The sequence below is a fragment of the Saimiri boliviensis genome, chromosome 1 (assembly GCF_048565385.1).
Source record: "Saimiri boliviensis isolate mSaiBol1 chromosome 1, mSaiBol1.pri, whole genome shotgun sequence".
Classification (NCBI taxonomy): Eukaryota; Metazoa; Chordata; class Mammalia; order Primates; family Cebidae; genus Saimiri; species Saimiri boliviensis.
Window position 1 is genome coordinate 227663167 of NC_133449.1, and position 25833 is coordinate 227688999.

General features: G+C 37.1%; 1 protein-coding gene, 1 non-coding gene and 1 pseudogene across 9 annotated transcripts in view; all 3 read left to right on the forward strand.

Annotated features, from left to right (window-relative positions):
- SSBP2 (single stranded DNA binding protein 2) overlaps window positions 1-25833 on the forward strand; it is a 342830-nt gene that overhangs the window by 212809 nt on the left and 104188 nt on the right. The window lies entirely within an intron of this gene.
- On the forward strand, window positions 829-23111 carry LOC141580894 (keratin, type II cytoskeletal 8 pseudogene; annotated as a pseudogene).
- Window positions 5361-5464, forward strand: LOC120365615 (U6 spliceosomal RNA). The gene has a single exon (XR_005580510.1). It is a non-coding gene; the product is annotated as a U6 spliceosomal RNA (small nuclear RNA).

Sequence of the window (25833 nt, forward strand, 5' to 3'; positions counted from 1 at the left end):
GCTCTGATAAAACCATAGCAGGTAAGGCTTTGGTTAGTTTCTCTTGAGGGCAGGCTTTGTTAAGAACAGAGTGTTCTAGAGTCTTTCACAATGATTCTTTTTCCTTTCCCCTTGCCAGAAGCAAGGAGAGTGCTCTCCAGTATTTACTGTGAGAACCCTGTCAAGCCCCAGAGACAAAACACAAACATTTAGAGATCACCTATGACTGAGTTACCCTAGGGTATTGACTCTCAGATTTGTCTTCAATGAACCTCCAGTTGTTAATCAGTTACAGTTAAGGTTTTCCTAACCTAACACTAGTTCCAGGGGAGTTTTGCTCAGGTAAATTGCCTCTCTGTATCTGCCTGTTTGTCTCCCCAGTTTTTGGGGCAGTGGTTTGCCTTGTGACCTCATCTGTCCTCTGGATAGAAGATAGGGTTTTTGGGTTTTCAGTTTGTTCAGCTTTTTACTTTTTAGTAGGTCAGGATAGTGACTTCCAAGTTCTTACATGGCATACCAGAACCCTGCTATACTTCTTATTAAATATATGTTGTTGGATTCTAAATTCATATTTTGTTAAAGATACTTGTGTCTACATTTATGAGGGATGTTTTTCTTATATTTTAATAAATTTTTCTGTATTTTCTTATATTTCCTTTTCTGGTTTTACTGTCAGAGTAATACTTCTGCCACTATTTAGCTTTACTCCACAAATTTTGATGTATTTTCATTATTACTCATTACAATTTTTTAAAATTTCCCATGCAATTTTGTCTTCTACCTATATGTTATTTAGAAAAGTATTTTTTAATTCCAAATGATTAGAGATTTTTTGGGTACATTGGATTTTTTTATTACTAGTTTAATTTTATTATGGTCACATAACATCCTCTGTATATTGTATTTTAAAATTGAGACTTGTTTTATGGCACAGCATATGGTCTATTTTGGTGAATGCTTCAAGGATGCACACTGAAAAGAATGTGTATTCTGCTATTTATGAGTCTAGTATTTTGTCAATTCAGCTAGATCTAGTTGATGTATAGATTGGTTCTAGTATTTTATATTCTTACTAATTTTCTGTCTACCTCTATCAGTTGTTGGAGATAAATGTTAAAATCTCTATCTATAATTGCAAACCTATTTCTTTTTCAAGTCTGATAATCTTTGTTTCATATACTTTAAACCTTATTAGTTAGATATGAAATGTCTAGTATTGTTTTGTCATTTTGATCTGTTCACTCTCTTCTTATTATAAAACTGTCTTTATTTTTTTCTGTTATTCCTTGTCGTGAAGTCTAATTTATCTGATATTTATATAGGTACTCTGTCTTCTTAATGATAATATTTGCAGGAATATTATTTTCTATGCCATTAACTTTAATTTGTATTTGTTTTTATACATGAAGTGTGTTTCTTGGAGCAGCATATGTTGGATTTGGTTTTGTAATCCACTCTAAAAATCTATACTTTTTATTGCAGTGTTTAGACCACTTATATTTAATTAAAAATCTTTATTTTTGGATTGCCTTTCATTTTGTTTTCCACTTATACTGTCTAATCTTTGTCTTTCTATTTTAGTATTAATTTTTACTATTTCATTTTCTCTGTACTGTTAGGTATACTTCTTCAATATTTTTAGTGATTGCTCTACAAGTTAAATATCTGCAATATTACTTTCCTTGAAAACAAAGTTCAGACTTAGAACATTGTGGCTGATGTGGACTGTGTAGATACATTGTAGTATCTACAGTGTAGATATCTACAGTGTAGTATCTACGGTGTAGGTATTTACAGTGTAGATATCTACATTATAGTATCTACAGTGTAGATGCACTGTAGATACATTGATTAATCAGTGACTAGGTTTTGTAGTTTGAAGATAGTAGTTTTAAAACAAAAATTAATGAATATTACTGTATAAAATAGTATTATATAAAGTATTAATTTTCACATCTGTACTTTTAATCTATTGTTACTTCTTCCTCTATACTAAGAAACATTTTTTCATCAAATAAACTTTTTCCTTTTAGGTGTACATTTCCAACATAAACTTGGCTCTGTACATGCCTTGACAGTACTGCTCTTCACTCATCAGTAGATAAATTTTCATAGCATCTGTTTCAAATTTCTTCTTTCCAAATGCTCTCTATTTCATTTCCTCTCAGTAGCAGCTGATAACTTCATATCTCTTTTGACAGAGAAAACTGAGAACATTGGGAATGAGATGCATGATGTGCTGCTTTCACCTCAACTCATGTCTGCTTTCTTCTCCAGGAGGTGATGATGATTTCATCCTCCTTGCTGTCTCAGAAGTGATGCCCTCTTCCTTTCCTAACATACCTCTTGCACTATGCTCAGAATTTCATGTTTCTTAGGAACCCTGATCTCCTGATTTATCTTTCTCTTGCACTCTTTCCATATTTAGACAAAACCTCCACTTTACTGTCTTGTTCATTTTAAGTATACCTTTTGATTTCTTTGCTGTCTTTCTTATCTAGCATTTTAAAATAAATAGTCTGTAGCCATTTCCTCTGTTTCTTTGCAACCTACTTTATTCTTCACTTATTGGAATCTAGCTTCCACACTGAAACCTCACCATAAGCATTCTATTTTTGCCTGATTAACACTAAGCTCTGGAATAATAATTTCCAAGAAATATTCCTAAAACTTCCAGGATGGGCTTCTTGTAAATCTCTCTTCTTAATAGTTTGTATACAGTTCCCACTCTAGATTATATTAATTCCTTTAGGACTGTAATCGTGTCTTACTTATTTATGTTCTGCCAGTGTCTGGTATATAAGTCCACAATTAATTTTTTTTTAGTTTAACTGAAATTCAGTATCTTTTCTCTCCTAAAATTTTTTTTTTTTAGATGGAATCTTGCTCTGTAGCCCAGACTGGAGTGCAGTGGCATGATCTTGGCTCACTGCAACCTCCACCTCCCAGGTCCCAGGAGCAACTCTCCTGCTTCAGCCTCCCGGGTAGCTAGGATTACAGGTGTACGTCACCATGCCTGGCTCATTTTTGTACTTTTAGTAGAGACAGGGTTTCACCAAGTTGGCCAGGCTGGTCTTTAACTCCTGACCTCGTGATCTGCCCACCTCAGCCTCCCAAAGTGCTGGGATTATACGTATGAGCCACCGTGCCCAGCCGTTCTTCTAAAATTTTTTATCAGTGTATCTGTTCAAGATTTGTAATCTTCTGAAGAAATTATCTTCTTTTTTAAATTTTTTTTGAAATGGGGTCTCACTCTGCCACTCAGGCTGAGCGCAGTGGTGTAGACATGACTCACTTCAGTCTTGACCTCCTGGACTCAAATTATTCTCCCACCCCAGCCTTCCTAGCAGCTGGGACTATAGGCATGCACCATCATGCCTAGCTAATTTTTGTTTTGTTTTCTTTTTGTTTTTGTTTTGTAGAAATAGGGTCTTATTATATTGCTGAGGCTGAACTTCTGGATGCAAATAGTCCTCCCGCCTGGGCCTCCCAAATTGCTGGGATTACAGACATAAGCCACCACGCCCAGCCTGAAATTATGTTCTTTCTTGACTTCTAAACCTTTTTTGGTTTATGTGCTCAAGATTCTTTTTTGAAAACCTACTTTTTGCCAGTGTTTGGCACCATAAATTATGAGTCTGTCTGTTTATACAGCTTTCAGTGAATGCATCTGTTAACAGCTACTGTGCACCTAGGCACAAGAGATTCCAGGATTAGTAAGGCACAGCTCTTTCACTTGAGAACTTTATTGACTCAAAAGAGAGAAAAACACTCAAAAGCTTCTAATGTGTACACTGCACTATTCTGAATTGTTTGTATTTTCTCCTATAGGAAGTCAGGTACCTTCATTGATTTTAAAGTTCTCACTTGTGATTTGAATACATTTGTGCCTATGAAAAGGTAACTATTAGCAGGCTAAAATATAGACCTGAGGGAGAAGAAACAGGAATAAACCAAATGGGGTTGTTGTAACAATCATCAACAAGATGATGACAAAACTTGATTATGACAGTGACAGTGGGCAAGGATGCAAAAATACCAAAGATATTTATCCATCCATGTCTTTTCATCCGTGTTTCAGTTGTATCACTGGTCTCTCAAATACCTCTAATTATGTATCAACTCAAATTCAGTGAAATAAAGAAAATAATAGCCAATGTTTATTGATACCTTTCTTTGTGGCAGACATTGTTCTGATTGCTGTATCTGTATTAAGTCGTTTAATCCCCCAGCAATTCTTTAAGGCAGGTGCTATTAACATACACATTATCTGAGGAAGGAACCATTGCAGAGCTTCAGTAACTGACTAGTGTCACACAGGATCCTGGTTTTTCCTCTGTGTTTTTTTTAAAACCATGATGCTATATTGTCTGAAACCGGCTTGATTATTTCTCTTACCTTCTTTTCTGTTTGTGTTCATTTCTCTGCATTGATATCTCTACTGTCTACATTTCTTCCTGGCAGTCAGCATCATTTTAAATGCTTGTGTCTCTACTTTCAGTTTTCCCTATTCCTCTTATTTTTACTGCCAGAGAAATACCACTATCATCATGTTATTGAGTTGATTCATGTCTTAGAAACATGTAATAATTCTCTATCACTTATTGACTCAAGTGTGTCATAGTATTAAAGAATTCCAAATAATTGGCCTCATATCATGAATCCAACTCTATTGTCCTTAAATTACCAAGGAGAGAACAGTTTTCTTCTGTAGTTCCAAAATCATTGCTTTTTTTTATGCATATCTATGGTTTTCTTCTAATATGAATTGTTTTTTATTTCTTTCCATCACTTTAACTTTTCTTCAAGATGTGGCTTAACCAAGGCTGCCTTCCATGAAATTAAACCAGTGTTTGGTCGTTTTCTCCTTTCTGTGAATTCTTTACCATTAATAATAACCTGTGTTCTGACCTATCTATGCCTTTGGTAGAGCACTGGTCTCCTGGGTAATACGAAGAGAGTTGAGCCTGCCCTCATGACCAGCTTAATTTATCTGAGCTGCATCAAGGAGTTAGTATGTGGAGGATAGGTGGCAATGCCTCTGCTTAGGCATAAATACGCAAGTTTCTCACAAACATATAAAAAATATATAATATTTTTACCAAGGCAATGAAATGTACTGCAGCTTATAACTTCGCCTCCAAGCAGAATGTTGTTTATTACCTTCAGAGATATTTCTCTTTACTTTCCACTTTAATACAATTTAAGGAGTCAGAAAGGCCATCATCTGATTGATTTTAAATAATCAGTAGTGTTAAATAATAATTTCCTTCCTTTTTGGTATTACCAAAAACTTAGGAATAATATTTTACATTCTACTCCACTTGACTTGGCATTTGCCAAGTCTAAGGTTAAAAGAATGCTTGAAAAGAATGTGTATTGTGCTCGCTTCGGCAGCACATATACTAAAATTGGAATGATACAGAGATTAGCATGGCCCCTGCGCAAGGATGACACGCAAATTCGTGAAGCGTTCCATATTTTTAGGTATTCCTCACGAAGAGCAACCCCAAGGCACATAGTCATCAGATTCAACAGGGTTGAAATGGAGAAAATGCTAAGGGCAGCCAGAGAGAAAGGCTGGGTTACCCACAAAGGGAAGCCCATCAGACTCACAGCAGATCTCTCAGCAGAAACCCTACAAGCCGGAAGAGAGTTGGGGCCAATATTCAACATCCTTAAAGAAAAGAACTTTCAACCCAGAATTCTATCCAGCCAAACTAAGCTTCATGAGTGAAGGAAAAATAAAATCCTTTGTGAACAAGCAAGTACTTAGAGATTTCGTCACCACCAGGCCTGATTTACAAGAGCTCCTGAAAGAGGCTCTACACATAGAAAGGAACAACCAGTACCAGCCACTCCAAAAACATGCCAAATGGTAAAGAGCATCAACACAGTAAAGAATCTGTATTAACTAATGGGCAAAACAGCCAGCTAGCACTAAAATGGCAGTATCAAATTCACACATGACAATATTAACCCTAAATGTAAAGAGACTAAATGCCCCAATCAAAAGACACAGACTGGCAAATTGGATAAAAAGCCAAAACCCATCGGTATGCTGTATCCAGGAAACCCATCTCACATGCAAGGATACACAAAGGCTCAAAATAAAGGGATGGAGGAAGATTTACCAAGCAAATGGAGAGCAAAAAAAAAAAAAAAAAAAAGCAGGAGTTGCAATTCTCATCTCTGATAAAATAGACTTTAAAGCAACAAAGATCAAAAGAGACAAAGAAGGACATTACATAATGGTAAAAGGATCAATGCAACAAGAAGAGTTAATGATCCTAAATATTTACACACCCAATACAGGAGCACCCAGATACGTAAGGCAAGTTCTTAATGACTTACAAAGAGACTTAGACTTCCACACAATAATAGTGGAAGACTTTAACACCCCATTGTCAATATTAGACAGATCAACCAGACAGAAAATTAACAAGGATATCCAGGACTTGAACTCAGACCTGGACCAAGCAAACCTAATAGACATTTACAGAACCGTCCACCCCAAATCCACAGAATATACATTCTTCTCAGTACCACATCACACCTACTCTAAAATTGACCACGTAATTGGAAATAAATCACTGCTCAGCAAATGCAAAAGATTGGAAATCATAACAGTCTCTAAGACCACAGTGCAATCAAGTTAGAACTCAGAATTCAAAAACTAACTCAGAACCGCACAACTTCATGGAAACTGAACAACTTGCTCTTGAATGTTGACTGGGTAAACAATGAAATGAAGGCAGAAATAAAGATGTTCTTCAAAACCAACAAGAATGAAGACACAACATATCAGAATCTCTGGGACACATTTAAAGCAGTCTCTAGAGGAAAATATATAACAATAAGTGTCCACATGAGAAGCAAGGAGAGATCGAAAATTGACACCCTATCGTCAAAACTGAAAGAGCTAGAGGAGCAAGATAAAAAAAAAACTCAAAACCTAGCAGAAGACAAGAAATAGCTAAGGTCAGAGCAGAACTGAAGGAGATAGAGACAAAAAAAAACCCTTCAAAAAAATCAATAAATCCAGGAGCTGGTTTTTCAAAAGATCAACAAAATAGACCACTAGCCAGATTAATAAAAAAGAAAAGAGAGAATAACCAAATAGATGCAATAAAAAATGATAAAGGGGATATCACCACAGATTCCACAAAAATTCAAACCATCATCAGGGATTACTACAAACAATTCTATGCACATAAACTAGCAAACCTGGAAGAAATGGATAAATTCCTGGACACTTGCCTCCTCCCAAGCCTAAACCAGGAAGAAGCCAAAACCCTGAACAGACGCATAACAAGGTCTGAAGTTGAGGCAGCAATTAAGAGCCTACCACCCAAAAAAAAGCCCAGGTCCAGACGGGTTCACAGCTGAATTCTACCAGACATACGAAGAGGAGCTGATACCATTCCTTCTGAAACTATTCCAAATAATCCAAAAAGAGGGAATCCTTCCCAAATCATTTTATGAGACCAACATCATCCTGATACTAAACCCAGCAGAGACTCAACAAGAAAAGAAAACTTCAGGCCAATGTCCATGATGAACATAGATACAAAAATCTTTAGTAAAATACTGGCAAGCCGATTGCAACAGCACATCAAAAAGCTTATCCACCATGAACAAGTAGGCTTCATCCCGGGGATACAAGGCTGGTTCAGCATACACAAGTCTATAAACCTAATTCACCACATAAACAGAACCAAAGACAAAAACCACGATTATCTCAATTGATGCAGAGAAGGCCTTTGACAAAATTCAACAGCCCTTTATGCTAAAAACCCTCAATAAACTAGGTATTGATGGAACTAATCTCAAAATAATAAAAGCTATTTACGGCAAACCAACAGCCAATATCATACTGAATGGACAAAAACTGGAAGCATTCCCTTTGAAATCTGGCACTAGACAAGGATGCCCTCTCTCACCACTCCTATTCAATATAGTACTGGAAGTTCTAGCCAGATCAGTCAGGCAAGAAAAAGAAATGAAGGGTATTCAAATAGGAAAGGAGGAAGTCAAATTGTCTCTATTTGCAGATGACATGATTGTATATCTAGAAGACCCCATTGTCTCAGCCCAAAGTCTCCTGAAACTGATAAGCAACTTCAGCAAAGTTTCAGGATACAAAATCAATGTGCAAAAATCACAAGCATTCCTATACACTAATAACAGACTTAAAGAGAGCCTAATCAAGAACGAACTGCCATTCACAATTGCCACAAAGAGAATAAAATACCTAGGAATATAACTAACAAGGAATGTAATGGACCTCTTCAAGGAGAACTACAAGCCACTGCTCAACAAAATAAGAGAGGACACAAACAGATAAAGAAACATTCCATGTTCATGGTTAAGAAGAATAAATATCGTGAAAATGGCCATACTGCCCAAAGTAATTTACAGATTCGATGCTATCCCCATCAACCTACCAGTGACCTTCTTCACAGAACTGGAAAAAAACACCTTAAATTTCATATGGAACCAAAAGAGAGCCCGCATAGCCAAGTCAATTCTAAGCAAAAAGAACAAAGCGGGAGGCATCACACTACCAGACTTCAAACTATACTACAAGGCTACAGTAATCAAAACAGCATGGTACTGGTACCAAAACAGAGATATAGACCAATGGAACAGAACAGAGGCCTCGGAGGCAACACAACATATCTACAACCATCTGATCTTTGACAAACCTGATAAAAACAAGCAATGGAGAAAGGATTCACTGTTTAATAAATGGTGTTGGGAAAACTGGCTAGCCATGTGCAGAAAGCGGAAACTGGACCCCTTCCTGACACCTTACCCACTAAAATTAACTCCAGATGGATTAAATACTTAAACATAAGACCTAACACCATAAAAGCCCTAGAAGAAAATCTAGGCAAAACCATTCAGGACATAGGCGTAGCCAAGGACTTCATGACCAAAATACCAGAAAAGCATTGGCAACAAAAGCCAAAATAGACAAATGGGACCTAATCAAACTCCACAGCTTCTTCACGGCAAAAGAAACAGTCATTACAGTGAATCGGCAACCAACAGAATGGGAAAAAATTTTTGCAATCTACCCATCTGACAAAGGGCTGATATCCAGAATTTACAAAGAACTAAAACAGATTTACAAGAAAAAAACAAGCCCATTCAAAAGTGGGCAAAGGGTATGAACAGATACTTTACAAAAGAAGACATACATGAGGCCAACAAACATATGAAAAAATGCCCATCATCACTGGTCATCAGAGAAATGCAAATCAAAACTACATTGAGATATCATCTCACACCAGTTAGAATGGTGATCATTAAAAAATCTGGAGACAACAGATGCTTGAGAGGATGTGGAGAAATAGGAACACTTTTATACTGTTGGTGGGAGTGTAAATTAGTTCAACCATTGTGGAAGACAGTGTGGCGATTCCTCAAGGACCTAGAAATAGAAATTCCATTTGACCCAGCAATCCCATTACTGGGTATATATCCAAAGGATTATAATCCTTCTACTATGAGGACACATGCACACAAATGTTCATTGCAGCACTGTTTACAATAGCAAAGACCTGGAACCAACCCAAATGCCCATCAATGATAGACTGGACAGGGAAAATGTGGCACATATACACCATGGAATATTCTGCAGCCATTATAAACAATGAGTTCATGTCCTTTGTAGGGACATGGGTGAACCTGGAAACCATCATTCTCAGCAAACTAACACAAGAGCAGAAAATCAAACACTGCATGTTCTCACTCATAGGGGGTGTTGAACAATGAGAACACATGGACACAGGGAGGGGAGCACTACACACTGGGGTCTGTTGGGGGGAAATAGCGGAGGGACAATGGGCAGTGGGGAGTTGGGGAGAGACAGCATGGAGAGAAATGCCAGTTATAGGTGAAGGGGAGGAAGGCAGCAAATCACAATGCCACGTGTGTACCTATGCAATAATCTTGCATGTTCTTCACATGTACCCCAAAACCTAAAATGCAATTTAAAAAAAAAGTCGAGACATAAAAGTCCTGAGCCTGGGTCCTTGGAAAAATAAAATTTTATATTAACATGTAAAAAAAGGAAAAGAAAAGAAAAGAATGTGCATTTTTAATTTATGAGTACAGGGTTTTATAAGTCTCCATTAAATGAAGCTTATTAATTGTGGGCAAATCTGAGTTTTAATCTATTTAATAAATTAGTTTCTAGAAGGTCTCTTAGTCTCTCACTGTGATTATTGATTTGTTCATTTCTCTTTGTAATTTTGTCAGTTTTGCTTGATGAATTTTGAAGTTATATTGCTGTATGCATTAAAGATTGCTATAACTTGTTTGTAAATTGTTCCTTTGATTATTGAGTAAAGACCTTCTTTGTATCTACTAATGCCTTTTGCCTTAAATTTTATTTTGTTAAACAGTGCATCTAATCTTATCTAGTTGAATACTCATCTGTAGTGGTTTCACAATGAAAGAAATGATTATTTTATGGCTCCATTTTCAAAACGGTGTTTAAAACCATGTTAACTTAATGGATGTATGTGATTGGCAACCATCTATTAGAACTTGATCTTGAAAATGAATTATGTGGGCATCTTACAGTAGTCAAATTACTATTCAGATGAAATGATACTAAAAACAGTTGACATTTCATATTTAATGGCACCATTGATCCATGTTCATCACTTAACAGTGAATGCTAACATAAAGGTTGTATAATTTATTCTACTTTAATGTCCTTTCAAACTATGCAAGCCTGTTTAGAAAACAGTGAAGCAAGTATCAACTACACTGACTTCTGTCACTTTGTCTTTTAAGAACTTGATGTACTTACTTGACATAAAATAGCACAAGCTACTTTAGATTTAAGATATTTATTAATTCTATAAATGACATACCATTTATTTTAGCCAGAAACAAAATGTATCACCATAATATATTAAGTTCAGCCAGCTTCTGCTAATCTTATGCCAGGCACTGCTAAGCATCACATATACAAAGGAAGAAAGCAGTCTTGTCCCTTTAGTGTTATTTTCAGACCGAAAACAAAAACTTTATGTAATATGGCAGGTACCATGGTAGAATTTATGTAAGAGTTACAGAAATCATATATCCTTATTCATAGTTTACTAATGATTATGCTATATTTACATACCTAAGATAGTGGTCAGTTGCTTTTTCTGTAATACAGAAAAAATATATAAAAGAGAGACTTAAATTAGAACACATGATTTTATTTATATATTTATTTTTTTACTTTAAGTTCTGGGATACATGTGCAGAACATGCATTTGTTACATAGGTATACATGTGCCATGGTGGTTTGCTGCACCTATCAACCCATCATCTATGTTTGAAGCCCTGCATGCATTATGTATTTATCCCAATGCTCTCCCTCCCTTTGCCCCCCATCCACCGACAGGCCCCAGTGTGTGCTGTTCCCCTCCCTGTGTCCATGTTTTCTTATTAGAACACATTAATTTAACATACAAAGCCAGTAAAGCTATTAAACAAGCTGGGGGTATGAAATGTTCTGAAAATACCCTCTAAAAATGGTTATTAGTTGATATTCTTGCTGAATGTTTTACATATTCTAAATTGACCTTATGCTTTTCCCGTGTTTGTCTTTCACTCCATCTCTCAAACTTGATGCATATCCTGTATTACCTGTGTTTCATTGCACCATTGCAGTGCTTGTGTCAGAAATCCGGAAGCCATCCATGATACATCCTGCTTCCTAACCCCCTTTTGATTGGCCTTCATCAATTCCTGGCAGTTTATACTTTGAAATTCATTTTGAGTCCATCTGCATTTCTTCTCCACTACTGCCCAGGTTCCTCCACCTTTCACCTATGCTACCCCAGAAGGCATCTTCTCTTGCCTTATCTCTCGTCTATTTCATTTTCTCAAAAAGCTACTAGTTATCTATTTAAAATAGAACATCTGATGATCATGTGCTTACTTTCTCAAAACTATTTGATAACTTCATAGTGATCCTATGATAAAATCATCTCAGACTACATATTGATATCACACTGTGATTCAGCCACATTGAGTTTTCTTAATATATCTTGTGTTCACTCTCCTCTTCACCCTACCCTCTTTACTTTTTAATTCTTTTAATTTGTAATACTTTTAATTCTGTTGCCTTACTTTTTCTTTCTTTCTTTCTTTTTTTTTTTTTTTTTTTTTTTTTGGCCTCCTTATGACCAGTTCTTCAGGTCTCAGCCTAAAGCATACTTGCTACTTTGAGGAAACCTTTTGTAACCCTCTAAAGGATATCTTACCCTTCCCTTTTCTAATTTTTAGCACACTGGTAAATATATATGTTATTGTCTTTTACACCTCTGGCTCCTGAGAACAAGAACAAGGTCTGCTCAGCACAATGTCACATCTCTAATAGGTGCAAATATTTGTTGGATTAAAAAACTTGCATTAATGAATGAAAATAATGAATTCAAAAGGTTGATTTAAAAATACATAAAAACCTAAAACATCTCAATGATATCATTTTTTAAACCTCAAATTTTTACAATTAAATTCAAAGCCATTTTATATGAACAACTGTCATATTTAAATTTTTTACTTCAAAATATTTTATCCAACCTTATTACTCAGTATTTCATAACATTATACTAAATGAATTTCATCAGCTTCCATAAAAGAAAACTAACTCGAAGAAGCAGTTTCTCTGCTTCTTCTGGTATCTCTCCCTAGTTCAGCCCACCTACCTCCACGCCTGCCTCCACCATGTCCATCAGGGTGACCCAGAAGTTTTACAAGGTGTCCACCTCTGGCACCCGGGCCTTCAGCAGCTGCTCCTACATGAGTGGGCCCTGTGCCCTCATCAGCTTCTCAAGCTTCTCCCGAGTGGGCAGTAGCTTCCAGGGTGGCCTGGGTGCAGGCTATCCTGGGGCCAGCGGCATAGACATGGGCATGGCAATGGGAGGCATCACCGCCGTCACTGTCAACCAGAGCCTGCTGAGCCCCCTTAACCTGGAAGTGTGGACCCCAACATCCAGGCCATGGGTACCCAGGAGAAGGAGCAGATCAAGACCCTCAACGATAAGTTTGCCTCCTTCATCAACAAGGTGTGGTTCCTGGAGAAGCAGAACAAGATGCTGGAGACCAAGTGGAGCCTCCTGCAGCAACAGAAAACAGCTTGGAATAACATGGACAATGTGTTCGAGAGCTACATCAGCAACCTGAGGCAGCGGTTGGAGACTCTGGGCCAGGAGAAGCCGAAGCTGGAGGCGGAGCTTGGCAACATGCAGGGGCTGGTGGAGGACTTCAAGAACAAGTATGAGAATGAGATCAATAAGCTTACAGAGTTGGAGGATGAATTTGTCCTCATCAAGAAGGATGTGGATGAAGCTTACATGAACAAGGCAGAGCTGGAGTCTCGCCTGGAAGGACTGACTGACAAGATCAGCTTCCTTAGGCAGTGTATGAAGAGGAGATCCGGGAGCTGCAGTCCCCGATCTCGGACAGGTCTGTGATGCTGTCCATGGACAACAGCCGCTCCCTGGACATGGGCGGCATCCTCAGTGAGGTCAAGGCGCAGTACGAGGAGATCGCCAACCGCAGCCCGGCTGAGGCAGAGAGCATGTACCAGACCAAGTATGAGGAGCTGCAGACGCCGGCTGGGAAGCACGGGGGTGACCTGCAGCGTACTAAGACCGAGATCTCCGAGATGAACCGAAACATCAGTCGGCTCCAGGCTGAGATTGAGGGTCTCAAAGGCCAGAGGGCTTCCCTGGAGGCCTCCATTGCAGATGCTGAGCAGCGCCAGGATCTGGCACTCAGGGATGCTCGTGCCAAGCAGAAGGAGCTGGAGGCTGCCCTGCAGCGGGCCAAACAGGATATGGCACGGAGGCTGCGTGAGTACCAGGAGCTGATGAACGTCAAACTGGCCCGGGACATAGAGATCGCCACCTACCGCAAGCTACTAGATGGTGAGGAGAGCCAGCTGGAGTATGGGAGGCAGAACATGAGTATCCATACAAAGACCACGAGCGGCTCTGCGGGTGGTCTGAGCTCTACCTATGGGGGCCTCACAAGCCCCGGCCTCAGCTACCGCCTGGGCTCCAGCTGCGGCTCTGGCGGGGGCCCCAGCTCCTTCAGCCGCACCAGCTCCACCAAGGCCGTGGCTGTGAAGATTGAGACCTGTGATGGGAGGCTGGTGTCCTGCCCAAGTGAAGAGCTGCAACAGCCCCTCCCAGCCTGCCCCTCCCTGATGCTGCGGCAGAGCCCGGGAGGGTGGTCCCTATGCAGGGGAGCACAGGGAACAGGAGGCCCACCCGAAGCTCAGCCCTAGCCCTCAACCCACCCATTGGAGTTCACTGCTTGGGGACCCCCTTTCCCATGCCTCCAGCTGCAAAGCAATTCAGTTCCTTTTTTGTTGTTGTTGTTCCAAAATAAAATCTGAGCTAGCTCGGAAAAAAAAAAAAAAAGTGAACTAACTCTTTCAGGATGAAGATTTATTATTTTGAGAATATCCAAAAGAATGTGCTACACTATGTGAAGGCAGATAGTTTCAAAAGAGGAATCCATGTAGAAATGATACCATAGGATACAAGCAGACTCTAGAGCCCGGTGTAACTGCTTTAGTGGGACGCACTCCTTTGTAATATAAGATTTGGCAAATTTGTTTCTAAAAATAGTCATATTAGCTCTTTGTGTTGAAACTATAGTTAACCATCTTTCTCTGATGACTGCATAACTTACAGATTTCATATCCGAACATCAGTAATTACCACAGAGCTCTGTAGTTGAAGGTTAGAGAAAATAAAATGGTAGATGATTTGACCAAAGGTGTCTTAACCACTGTCCCATGAGAGTTTTGTTTTTGTTTTTTTAAAGCAAATCTCTAAAATGATTTTTTTTTACTTTCTCTATTCTAACAGAAAGTTCCAGTTACTTGCTGAATTGCTCATGTTTTTAGTCTGATTAACTGTATTTTTATAGGTACTATCTGTAGGATCTTTGCTAAGGCATTTTTAGATTATCTCCTCTACAAAACATTGCACAGAAATAAAAGCACCCTTTTTAGGTATCCCTTAATCTGTATGCTTTTATGTGCCAAAATATAGTAATGCTTTGTTTTATTTTGCTTTGTGGCAGCAATTAAATAGTTTAATACCCACTAGCAGAATTAAACAGAGTTATACTCTATAATAACAACAACCAAAAAATAAAAACAGATTTAGAAAGCCAGTTCAGTGACTTAGTTCCTTTTTCCAGTTTAGGAACCAATGTAAGGTATTTTCATTTATCTTATTATTTTAATTTTGTACCTTTTATAAGCCACCTGTTACACCGCCTTTAAGGAAACAATAACATCTTTTAAAACTAAATAACAGTATTTCTGCTCAAATTTCTTTTTTTTTTTTTTGAATCAGAGTCTTACTCTGTTGCCAGACTAGCACTGCCACCTCCTCCTCCCGGGTTCAAGCAATTCTCCTGCCTCAGCCTCCTGAGTAGCTGGGACTGCAGGCATGCACCACCAAACCCAGCTAATTTTTTTTTTTAAATGTATTTTTAGTAGAGATGGGGTTTCACTGTGTTGGCCAGGATGGTCTCAATCTCCTGACCTCGTGATCTGTCCACCTTGGCCTCCCAGTGAGCCACTACACCCAGCCTCAAATTACTTTCAAGATCTCTTTTTATCTATAATAACATTTGAAATATGAGACTTGATAAATAAGGTGATTACATTTTGAAGCTTTAAGTATTACTTAGTGATGGAATCACCCTAAAATACTGTCATATAGTGAAATAACTTAAAATTTCTCATGAAGCATATTAATATTTAACAATTTGTTCTAGATAAAACTTAACTTTTTGGAATCTGTTACATTAGATGCATACTGTTAAAGATCTATGCTAACAATCGTGTGAAGGAGAAAAAATTGAACCTTAAATTTCTTCTTATGAGTTTTTTTTTTGGTTTTGTTTTGTTTTTGAGACAGAGTTTTACTCTTGTTACCCAGGCTGGAGTGCAATGGCGCAATCTCGGCTCACCGCAACCTCCGCCTCCTGGGTTCAAGCAATTCTCCTGCCTCAGCCTCCTGAGTAGCTGGGATTATAGGCACGCGCCACCATGCCCAGCTCATTTTTTTTGTATTTTTAGTAGAGACAGGGTTTCACCATGTTGACCAGGTTGGTCTCGATCTCTCGACCTTGTGATCCACCCGCCTCGGCCTCCCAAAGTGCTGGGATTACAGGCTTGAGCCACTGCGCCCGGCCCCTTATGAGTTTAATTTTAAAAATTTCAAAAGAAAAATGTGAAACAATAAAACAAATTGTTAAATAAGCTTAACCAGAAATTTTAAGTTATTTCAGAGGAAATGTGCCTTTGTGTAAACTTTTTACTGACGTATAGGGGATGTGATATTTTTAGAAGATGAGTGTGTAATGATGACCTTCTTCCTGGAAAAATCAACACACAAACCAAAATTACAATGATTCATGCTACTGATGCAAAGCTGTACCTTCATGATTGTAATCTGTTCTGTGACAAGGATGTTTTAAAGAACTTCTTAAATAGAAGTGCTGTGCTTTTGCAATCAGAACAAGTATGCTTTGGATTCTAAGACAGGGCCATTCTAGGATGACAGAGTAAGCCGATGAGAGAGGTCCCACAGCAGACCATTGGCAGGAAGTAGATCTGCCTTGGAGGGCTTATAGACTGCCTTGGAGGTACAGGTAATAGGCAGAGGCATGTGCAGGCAGTCACCATTAGGATGGTGTAAAATGAACAGTGGGAATGGTTTACAGGTGGGAAAAACTATGCACCAGGAGTAGATGGCAATAAATAAATAAAGAGTGATGATCTAGGCAGTTGCACTAACTATTAATAATCAAGGGAATTCAATTGCAGGTGGTGCAGACTCAGCAGTGGAAATGGAAGTCCAGTGGTAAATACACTCCCTCAGTATATGAGGAAAGAACTTAAGAATTAGAGCTACTGAAGACCATTAGCCATAGCAAACTAATGCAGGAGCCAAAAACCTAATACCACACGTTCTCACTTATAAGTGGGTGCTAAATGATGAAAACATGAGGACACAGAGAGGGAAACAATAGACACTGAGGTGTTGATGTTGGAGGGTGGAAGGAGGGAGAGGATCAGAAAAAAATAACAACTGCATGCTAGGCTTAGTACCTGAGTAATGAAATAATTTGTACAACAAACCCCTGTGACACGAAATTACCTATATAACAAACCTGGACATGTACTCCTGAATCTAAAATAAAAGTTTTTTTTTTTTTTTTTTTTAATGTGAGCCCTATTGTGTAAAAGTACATCCACAAAAAAAAAAAAAAAAAAGTGAGCTCTAGTCTCTGAGGCATTCAGATCTAGTTGGATGGTAACTGAGTCGGAATCTAGCAAATAGAAGAAAGAAATGGACCCTCTTTTTGGCACAAGGGTTCAAGCTAGATCCTAATTATAATACAAGGTCAAAATAGAGACCATCAGCAAATTTTGATATGAATGGTAAATCTTAAAACTGTGGTTTCAGTTGTATTTATATTTTCCCTGCCATAGAAACTGGCTTCACTACAGTCTAGATGGAATTGGTGGGACCTTGTCAATAATTAAAGAGCCATTCCTTTGTGAATGAGAGGAAGACAAAGTTAGAGTCCTGGCTGGTAAAACAGCTGAAGAAAAAATGTAGTGTGTGCCATTCTTCCCCTCCCTGTGCTTCCCTCTTAACTGTGGAAGGAAAAAGCTGACTCCCCCAGGGCACAATTCAAAGCCACTAAAAGAACTATGAGACCCAGGGTACCACAACACTTAGCTTTGAAAAACTGGGATTTATTTTTAATCAGAAGGAGAGTTGATTTAATCAAAATGGTGAAATTAGCAAGTACATACTCTGCAAAAGGCCAAGTACAGTAACCTTTTAGGATCCTTAATTTCCTAGTTTCTAGATGACTCATGAAAAATATTATCCAAAATGAAATAGTCATTCAGGAACAAGAGTGGGAGAATATTAGTTTTCAATTGCTTCCATAGCAAGTTATCACAAATTTAGCAGCTTAAAACAACAAGTTTATTGTCTCCCAGTCTGTAGGTCAGAAATCTGGGTTTGCCGGGTTGATTTCCTTTGCTCCAAGTTTCACAAGGTTGAAAAAGGTGTGGGCCTGCAATACTCTTATCTGGAGGCTCCAGGAAGAATTCACTTTCAAGCTTATTTAGGTTGTTGGCAAAATTCGGTTTCTTATAGTTGTAGGAATCAGTAGGGCTGCCGTAAGCTTCCAGAAGCCCCCACATTCACAGGCTCTGGGGATTAGGAAATGGATATCTCTGAGGGGCCATTCTTCTTACCACAGAGGGGAAAAAATTTTCCTAAGGGATGACTATAATTATTCAGTTTATCTTACTGGGTGCTAGGAAGAATAGTTAAAGTATACCTAGACTCTCAAACAAGTAGAAGCCCTGGGATTGTTACAATGAATCAAATTGTTTATTGGAAAGAGACAAAGGCTTCCATCTTTGACATCAACAAGGAGAAAGTAGGGAATGACCAGAATGGATAATGCTTTACAAATTCTGAAATCAGAGGCAATGTTAATATTCTTAACACCTTTTCCTTGTGTTTCTCTTTACACTATGATATTTTGAAATGCTGTTTAAGGTTATTTTATTATTTGGCTAAATGTTATTTGCCTGTGTGTTGATGATAGGGAGTGTTTAATGGAGAAGCTCACCTATACGCCTAGAGTTTGACCATGTGGCCGTAATGCTGATTTATTGCTCTGATAGCAATTTACTCAACCTCTGAAATTGGTACGAAGACATTAAATGCTTCTTGAGAGCTGAACATATAATGTGAATGCTAAAATATCTCAGTTATATTTCATTTTTCAACAGAAAGTTTTATGTGCTATTTAACTTTTTAAAATCATTTAAAAAATCATTTTGAGAGGTAATTGCACTAAATTCTGAATTTTGTGTGATAATGAATAAGTACATGTTAGCCTCAGGCACATTGTAGGCACCTAATATTTGGGATGCATGTACAAATGTGAATATATCACCCAGAGACATTTTTCTCAAAACAAATCACTTATGTTACACTTTTTCTTGTCATCTACCTTTTCTGATTAAGCTGAATACAGAATGCAAGAAGCCCAGTTTCTACACCATGAAGCATGGCTGCTTATTCTGAAAATTAACAGTGAAAATCAAAGGCCACATCCTAAAATATTTTCATTCTTTTAATTAAATTATAGTTGTTTTCATCAGGGTCCTTTTGCATTTCTCTTGCCCATAAAGCATTTATGTAGCAAGAGTGGTTGCTTCTATTCTGTTACCTATCAGACTTCCCATGCTTCATGGCTTCCATATGAAAAATTTACATATTGTAGAAATTACCAGCCAATCAGAGCACTCTTTTTTCTTCTGCATGGCAAATATCAACTGTAATATTTAGAACACTAACTCTTTGGCTCTTTATATGTTTTTAGATGCTCAAGGTCTGCTTCTTTGTGGAATTTTTGTTGTTGTTTATTTGGTTTTTGTTTTTGATGTTATTTCTGGCTCTCTCTTGCTCTTTTGGAAGCCTAAGGGATTTAATACTATTCTGTGGATACTTTGTGAAAATAACATGTAAAATATTTTTGTGATTTAAAAACAGTCCAAAAAAAGTAGCACAGTCAATGATGCTGGTTCTCCAGACTGTGAGTGGGTGACTAAATGAAGTGGCCCAGGGTAGAGTATGTGGTGCTAAAAATAAACTTGTGTCCCTGTGCAAACAAATGCCCAGGAATAATGTAAATGATTTCTAGGTTCTTTCTAGTACTTAACTTTCAAAAATAGATAATCTTGTTCTTAATAGTCCAAAAATTAAAATGCTTCATATTTTATTGAAATGAATTATTTTAAAGTTAGAAATATCTTCATTTTATTTAACCTTAAATTTTAGGGATTAGGTTAATCTGAAGTAGAGTTCATAGGTTTTTCTATTTGTCATATTTTCTATTGTCATATTTTCTAGCTATTGACAAAACTCTGTGTGTGTGTGTGTGTGTGTGTGTGAGGAAACAATTTTCATTTATGTTAGAAATAAGACATTCCAGAAAGTTTATAAAATTTTTATTTAAAAAATTACTCAGGTGCCTGACTCTAAGGTAATACTATGTATTCACCTACAGTCTTTTGTAAATTACCTTTTATCATTTGCATAATTAAAATCATGTTACACTCAATTCTGTATTTGGTGTGCTTCGCATGGCATCATATCACAAACAGATTCCCATATTTCTCAAATAATGCCATTTGTAACCATTATTTTTAGTGATTGAATCATGTTCCATCATTTAGATGTACTACAATTTATTTAAGTGTAATATTACTGCTGAAATTTTGGTTGCTTTGAATATTTCTTACTATAAATAGATTACAGAGAACATATTTTATGTATACTGTTTTTCTCATAGTTCAGAATTTACATTTGTATAGTATCAAAAGAAGGGTCACTTAGTCAAATTTATTAATATTTTTATGGCACATGATATATACATGTAATATGATTTCTACAAGTTTACTAGCTTCCCATGATACCAATAACCTGTAAAAATCCTTCTGGCAAGATTCTTAAGCACATTTCCCCAGTCATCAATAACATTGCAACTGTTTATCTAGTTGTTAATAACATTTGCAAAAAATGACCCTTTTGAGGTTTACCAGATCTTTTCTTTACACCTATTAACTAAAAAGATTTCCCCCCAACTTTCCAGCATTACAACAAAAAAGAAACTAGGTATGAACATTGGAAAGGTTCATATTATTCCAGGCAAGAAATTTAAAGAGACCAGTACCTAAATATAGAATTGAAACATTTGAGAATTATAGGTATCAAGAAAATGTCCTTCAAATCTTTACAAGATAAAAACAGATTATATCCCAAGGAACAAACATCAAGATGGTATCAGACTTCTCTGTAACACTAAATACTAGACAACAATAGTTAACTAGAGTTTTGATGAGAATCATCAAAGACACTTGCCTATATATAAGGATTTAGAAAATAATATCTGTATACTTTCTGTCCAACTAACAAATGTATAAAAATTAAAACTCAAGCATAGTGAAGTTAGGTTATTAAAAAAATTAGATAAAATTGAAGTTATTATTTTGGATGCTGAGAGTATGGTTACAAAACTGAAGGTAAAGTTCAGAAGTTATTACTGAAGAAGAGATAATAAAAACAAAAATGTAGGCTGGATACGGTGGCTCACACCTGTATTTCTAGCACTTTGGGAGGCTGAGGCGGGCAGATTCCGAGGTCAGGAGTTTGAGTCCAGTCTGGCCAACATAGTAAAACCCTCCCTCTACTAAAAATACAAAAAATTAGCCAGGTGTGGTGGTGTGAGTCTGTAATCCAGCTACTCAGAAGGCTGAGGCAGGAGAATTTCGTGAATCTGGAAGGCAGAGGCTGCAGTGAGCCAAGATTACGCCATTGCACTCTAGCCAGGACCAAAGTGCAAGTCTCCGTCTCAACAACAACCACCACCAAAAATGTATGTTTAAAACACCAGATGTTTATAATAAGGATTGGGAAGTGGAAGAGGGAGACATAGAATAGGAATAATAAGCTAGCTTCTTCATTTTTCATAGGCAGACAATATTGTTTGTCTTAACTTTAATACCTTTAAAGCTTAGGATAAAGAAAGTTTGTTTTTTTCTAATTTTAAAAGACATCTCATTAGATGCATTTTAGAAACTTTTCTACTAAAAAGTAAAACGGTTAAATAAAATGTAGCCATAAAGTTTAAAAATAAATGAATGGGAGATGATTTATTATGCAAACACAAAAGGAAAGCTGAGCTTGCAATATTAATTTTGGACAAAATAGATTCAAGGCAGTGATTACTAAACATGAAAAAGAAAGTCACTTTTAGTAAAGGATAGAATCCACAATAAAGATAAACATTGTGCTAATGAATGCAGAATTAAAGTATGTAAGGCAAACATTGTTAGAAGCACAAGAAGAAATGGACAAACAACAGTGTGGGCATTATATATATATTTGAAAGAGTAGGGGACAAAAATTAGAGACAATCTGAAGATATTAAGCTAATAGATAAAAATGTAGACAGAGAATATGGATATTTACTAAGTATCCATGGGAAACTATAATGATCATTTTTTAGAACACAAAAAATTGTTCAATAAATTTATAAATACAAAAATTGTATAATACATCTTACCTGGCCACACTTGGAAAACTAGAAAAAACAAATTTTAAAAATCTGCGGCCAGGTGTGGTGGCTCACATCTATAATCCCAGCACTTGGGGAGACTGAGGCGGGTGGATCACGAGGTCAAGAGATCGAGACCATCCTGGTCAACATGGTGAAACCCCGTCTCTACTAAAAATACAAAAATTAGCTGGGCATGGTGGCGCGCGCCTGTAATCTCCGCTACTCAGGAGGCTGAGGCAGGAGAATTGCTTGAACTCAGGAGGCGGAGGTTGCGGTGAGCCCAGATCGCGCCATTGCACTCCAGCCTGGGTAACAAGAGCCTCAAAAAAAAAAAAAGAAAAAAAAAATCTCCAACTATTTGTGAATTAAAGTATATTTTTATAACATCTGCAAAGTTGCTATTGGTGTTCTCATTTTTTTTGTAAGTCATTGAATTAAACTATAATATTAGTTGCCAATTGCATTCAATAACTGGCAAATAAATTATAATCATTAGATAGTTTAAGAGAAAAATTGTGAACACCAATGTCAAACTTTGCAGATGCAACCAAAAGTAGATTCAGAACCAAATTTGTAGTTTTATATTCTTTGGATTTTAAAAAGAGGGGAAAATAGGCTGGGCATGGTGGCTCACACCTGTAATCCCAGCACTTTGGGAGGCTAATGAGGGTGGATCATTTGAGGTCAGGAGTTTGAGACCAGCCTAGCCAACATGGTGAAACCCTGTCTCTACTAAAAACACAAAAATTAGCTGGGTATGGTGGCAGACGCCTGTAATCCCAGATAATTAAGAGACTGAGACAGGAGAATTACTTGAACCTAGGAGGTAGAGGTTGCAGTGAGCCAAGACCACACCACTGCGCTCCAGCCTGGGCGAGAGAGTGAGAAAAAAAAAAAAAAAAAAAAAAAAAAAAAGGAGAAAATAGCAACTAAATTAAGATGTTTGAAAATTAATAATAAAAACCTTAAAAAGGCAGGAGAATGCTAATTTGTTAAAAAGAAGTAAACATGTTAATGAAACAAAAAAATGTAAATTAATAGACCAATTCCTGGCAAACATAATGATGAGAATGCTAATTCAGTTTAGGAGAGAGAAAATAAGTCATCATCTCTGGGGGCCTGCAATTCAGAAAGACAGTCCCGGGTAGGTGGGCAGACTGCTCCACAAAGTCATGTGAAGCTAGTGGGTGCTCTGCCATTGTAAAAGGCATCTTTTTTTTTTTTTTTTTTTTAAATCTGCCTGGGAGAAATTAGATCTCTGAAAATTTGTGTTCCAGACAATGGGAGGAGAAGGAAAGGAGGGACATTACAAATGTTTAAGACCAAAGTTCTAGAAGTGACACGTTTCTTTTCCTCACGTCCCATTAGGAAGAACCTGATATTTGGTGAGAACACAGGGGACTGGGAAATGTAATACAGCTGGGATGCCGTGTGCCTGGCTGGTAGAAGAAAGGAAAAACATATTTTTGTGGTCTTCATAGCAGTGTCTCTCACACCTGCTATAGAGGACCTTTACAAATTATGTAAAAGTAGTGCATATATGAACAACTAAATATTTCAGTGAAATAAAGTGTTCTAGGAAAATTTAAATGATCAAAATCGAAGCAAAGAGAAGTAGAAAATATAAAAAGATAATTCTTTCCAAAATTGCCTTTGTCTAAGGCCGTTTTTCTGCTTTACTGCTGTGTCTTTTAACATTTCAGTAAGTAGATAAATACCATATTATGTGTAAACTTCTTCAGAGCATTATAAAAAACAATTTGCCATCAGTTGCTTTTGAAAAGAATAATCCTGATGCTAACACTTGAAAAATATAATACATCAAAGGACATTCTAGACCCGTCTCATTGAGAATAGAAATGTAAAACTTCTATATAAAATATTACCAAATATAATTCAGTAGCCTATTAAAAGGATCATGCATGATAATCAAGCATGACTTACCTCAGAAATACAATGATGATTTAAGAAAACTGTCAATATATGATTACCTATATTACACTTCCCAAAAGAAACACTAAATAATAATACTAAAAAAATGAAAAAGCAAAAAGCATCTTTTCTGATAACTGATTTCTTTGAAAATTGTGTTTTATAGTACTAGGCAAAGGGTGATTTTTTAGTATGATAAAGAATATGCCTTCAACCAATAGTCAAAATATTTAACTGTGCTTTGCATTAAAGTTGCCAACATAAGATACCTACCATTATTATTTTAAATGTTTCTCGAAAAATACCTATAGATGGCTTATGTCTTAGTTCATTCTGTGCTGCTGTAACAGAATGCTTGAGACGGGGTCATTTATAAAGAAATTTATTTCTTATAGTTCAGGAGGCAGGGAAGTCCAAGATTAAGGCACCAGCATCTGGGTCTGGTGATGACTTTCTTGCAGCATCCTCACATGGCAGAGGGAAAGCTACACTGAACTTCCATCAAGCAAGCTCTTTTATAAACTATCTAATATCATTCACAAGGGAGCAACCCTCATGTCCTACTCACCTCCTAAAGGGCCCCCTCTAAATACTAACATTGGCAACACCTGAATTTTGGAGGGAACACATTGGTACCATAGCAGCTTGAAAACAGTACAGATGGCTTAATAAGGAAAATCTATAATCCCCTGCTAAGCCTGTTCCTACTCACCCTCCCATTAATCTCCTTTCCAATTTCTTTTTTTTTTTTTTTTTTTTTGAGACGGAGTTTCGCTCTTGTTGCCCAGGCTGGAGTGCAATGGCGCGATCTCGGCTCACCGCAACCTCCGCCTCCTGGGTTCAGGCAATTCTCCTGCCTCAGCCTCCTGAGTAGCTGGGATTACAGGCACCCGCCACCATGCCCAGCTAATTTTTAGTATTTTTAGTAGAGACGGGGTTTCACCATGTTGACCAGGATGGTCTCGATCTCTTGACCTCGTGATCCACCCGCCTCGGCCTCCCAAAGTGCTGGGATTACAGGCTTGAGCCACCGCGCCTGGCCTCCAATTTCTAATAATCACAGCACCATTTTAATTTCTCTATTATTACCTTCATATACTTAAAAGTCATATACATGACTTTTTATACACATAAAGTTACTTTTCCTATTTTACCAAATATGGACTGTCTTGATTCTTTACTGTATAATTAGGCAACCAGTTGTCCAGCATTCTTAGTAAATACATTGTTAGTTATTCAATGTCTAGAGTCTTGATAAATGCTAACTAATTGTTTAGTAATAAATTGCATCCTAATTTTACTTTTAAACAAATTTTTATTTAAGGCCCATTGCTTCAAAACTTTCATACAGAGTATATACATATATATATATACCAACAACTTTTTTCCCTACCAGAAACCAACAGTGATAATAACTAAATTTAAAACAAGAAGTCTTTTAACTTTTATTTCAAGTTTTTATTTAACAGGAGAAAAATATAAAATAAGAGTATATTTCTCTGTTCCTAAAATTCCAAAAATAGGGAATTAAAGAGAATAAAATACTTTTAAAAATCAGTCATATAATAGCATTTCAGAGAAACGGGAAAATGAGAAATGGTGAAATAAATAACATGAACAGATTGACTCATGCCTTCTGAGAGAGTAGAATGATGTAAGTACAAAAGGTTCCAGAGAAGAAAATGACCACACAAACTGAACAAAAGGTAAGTA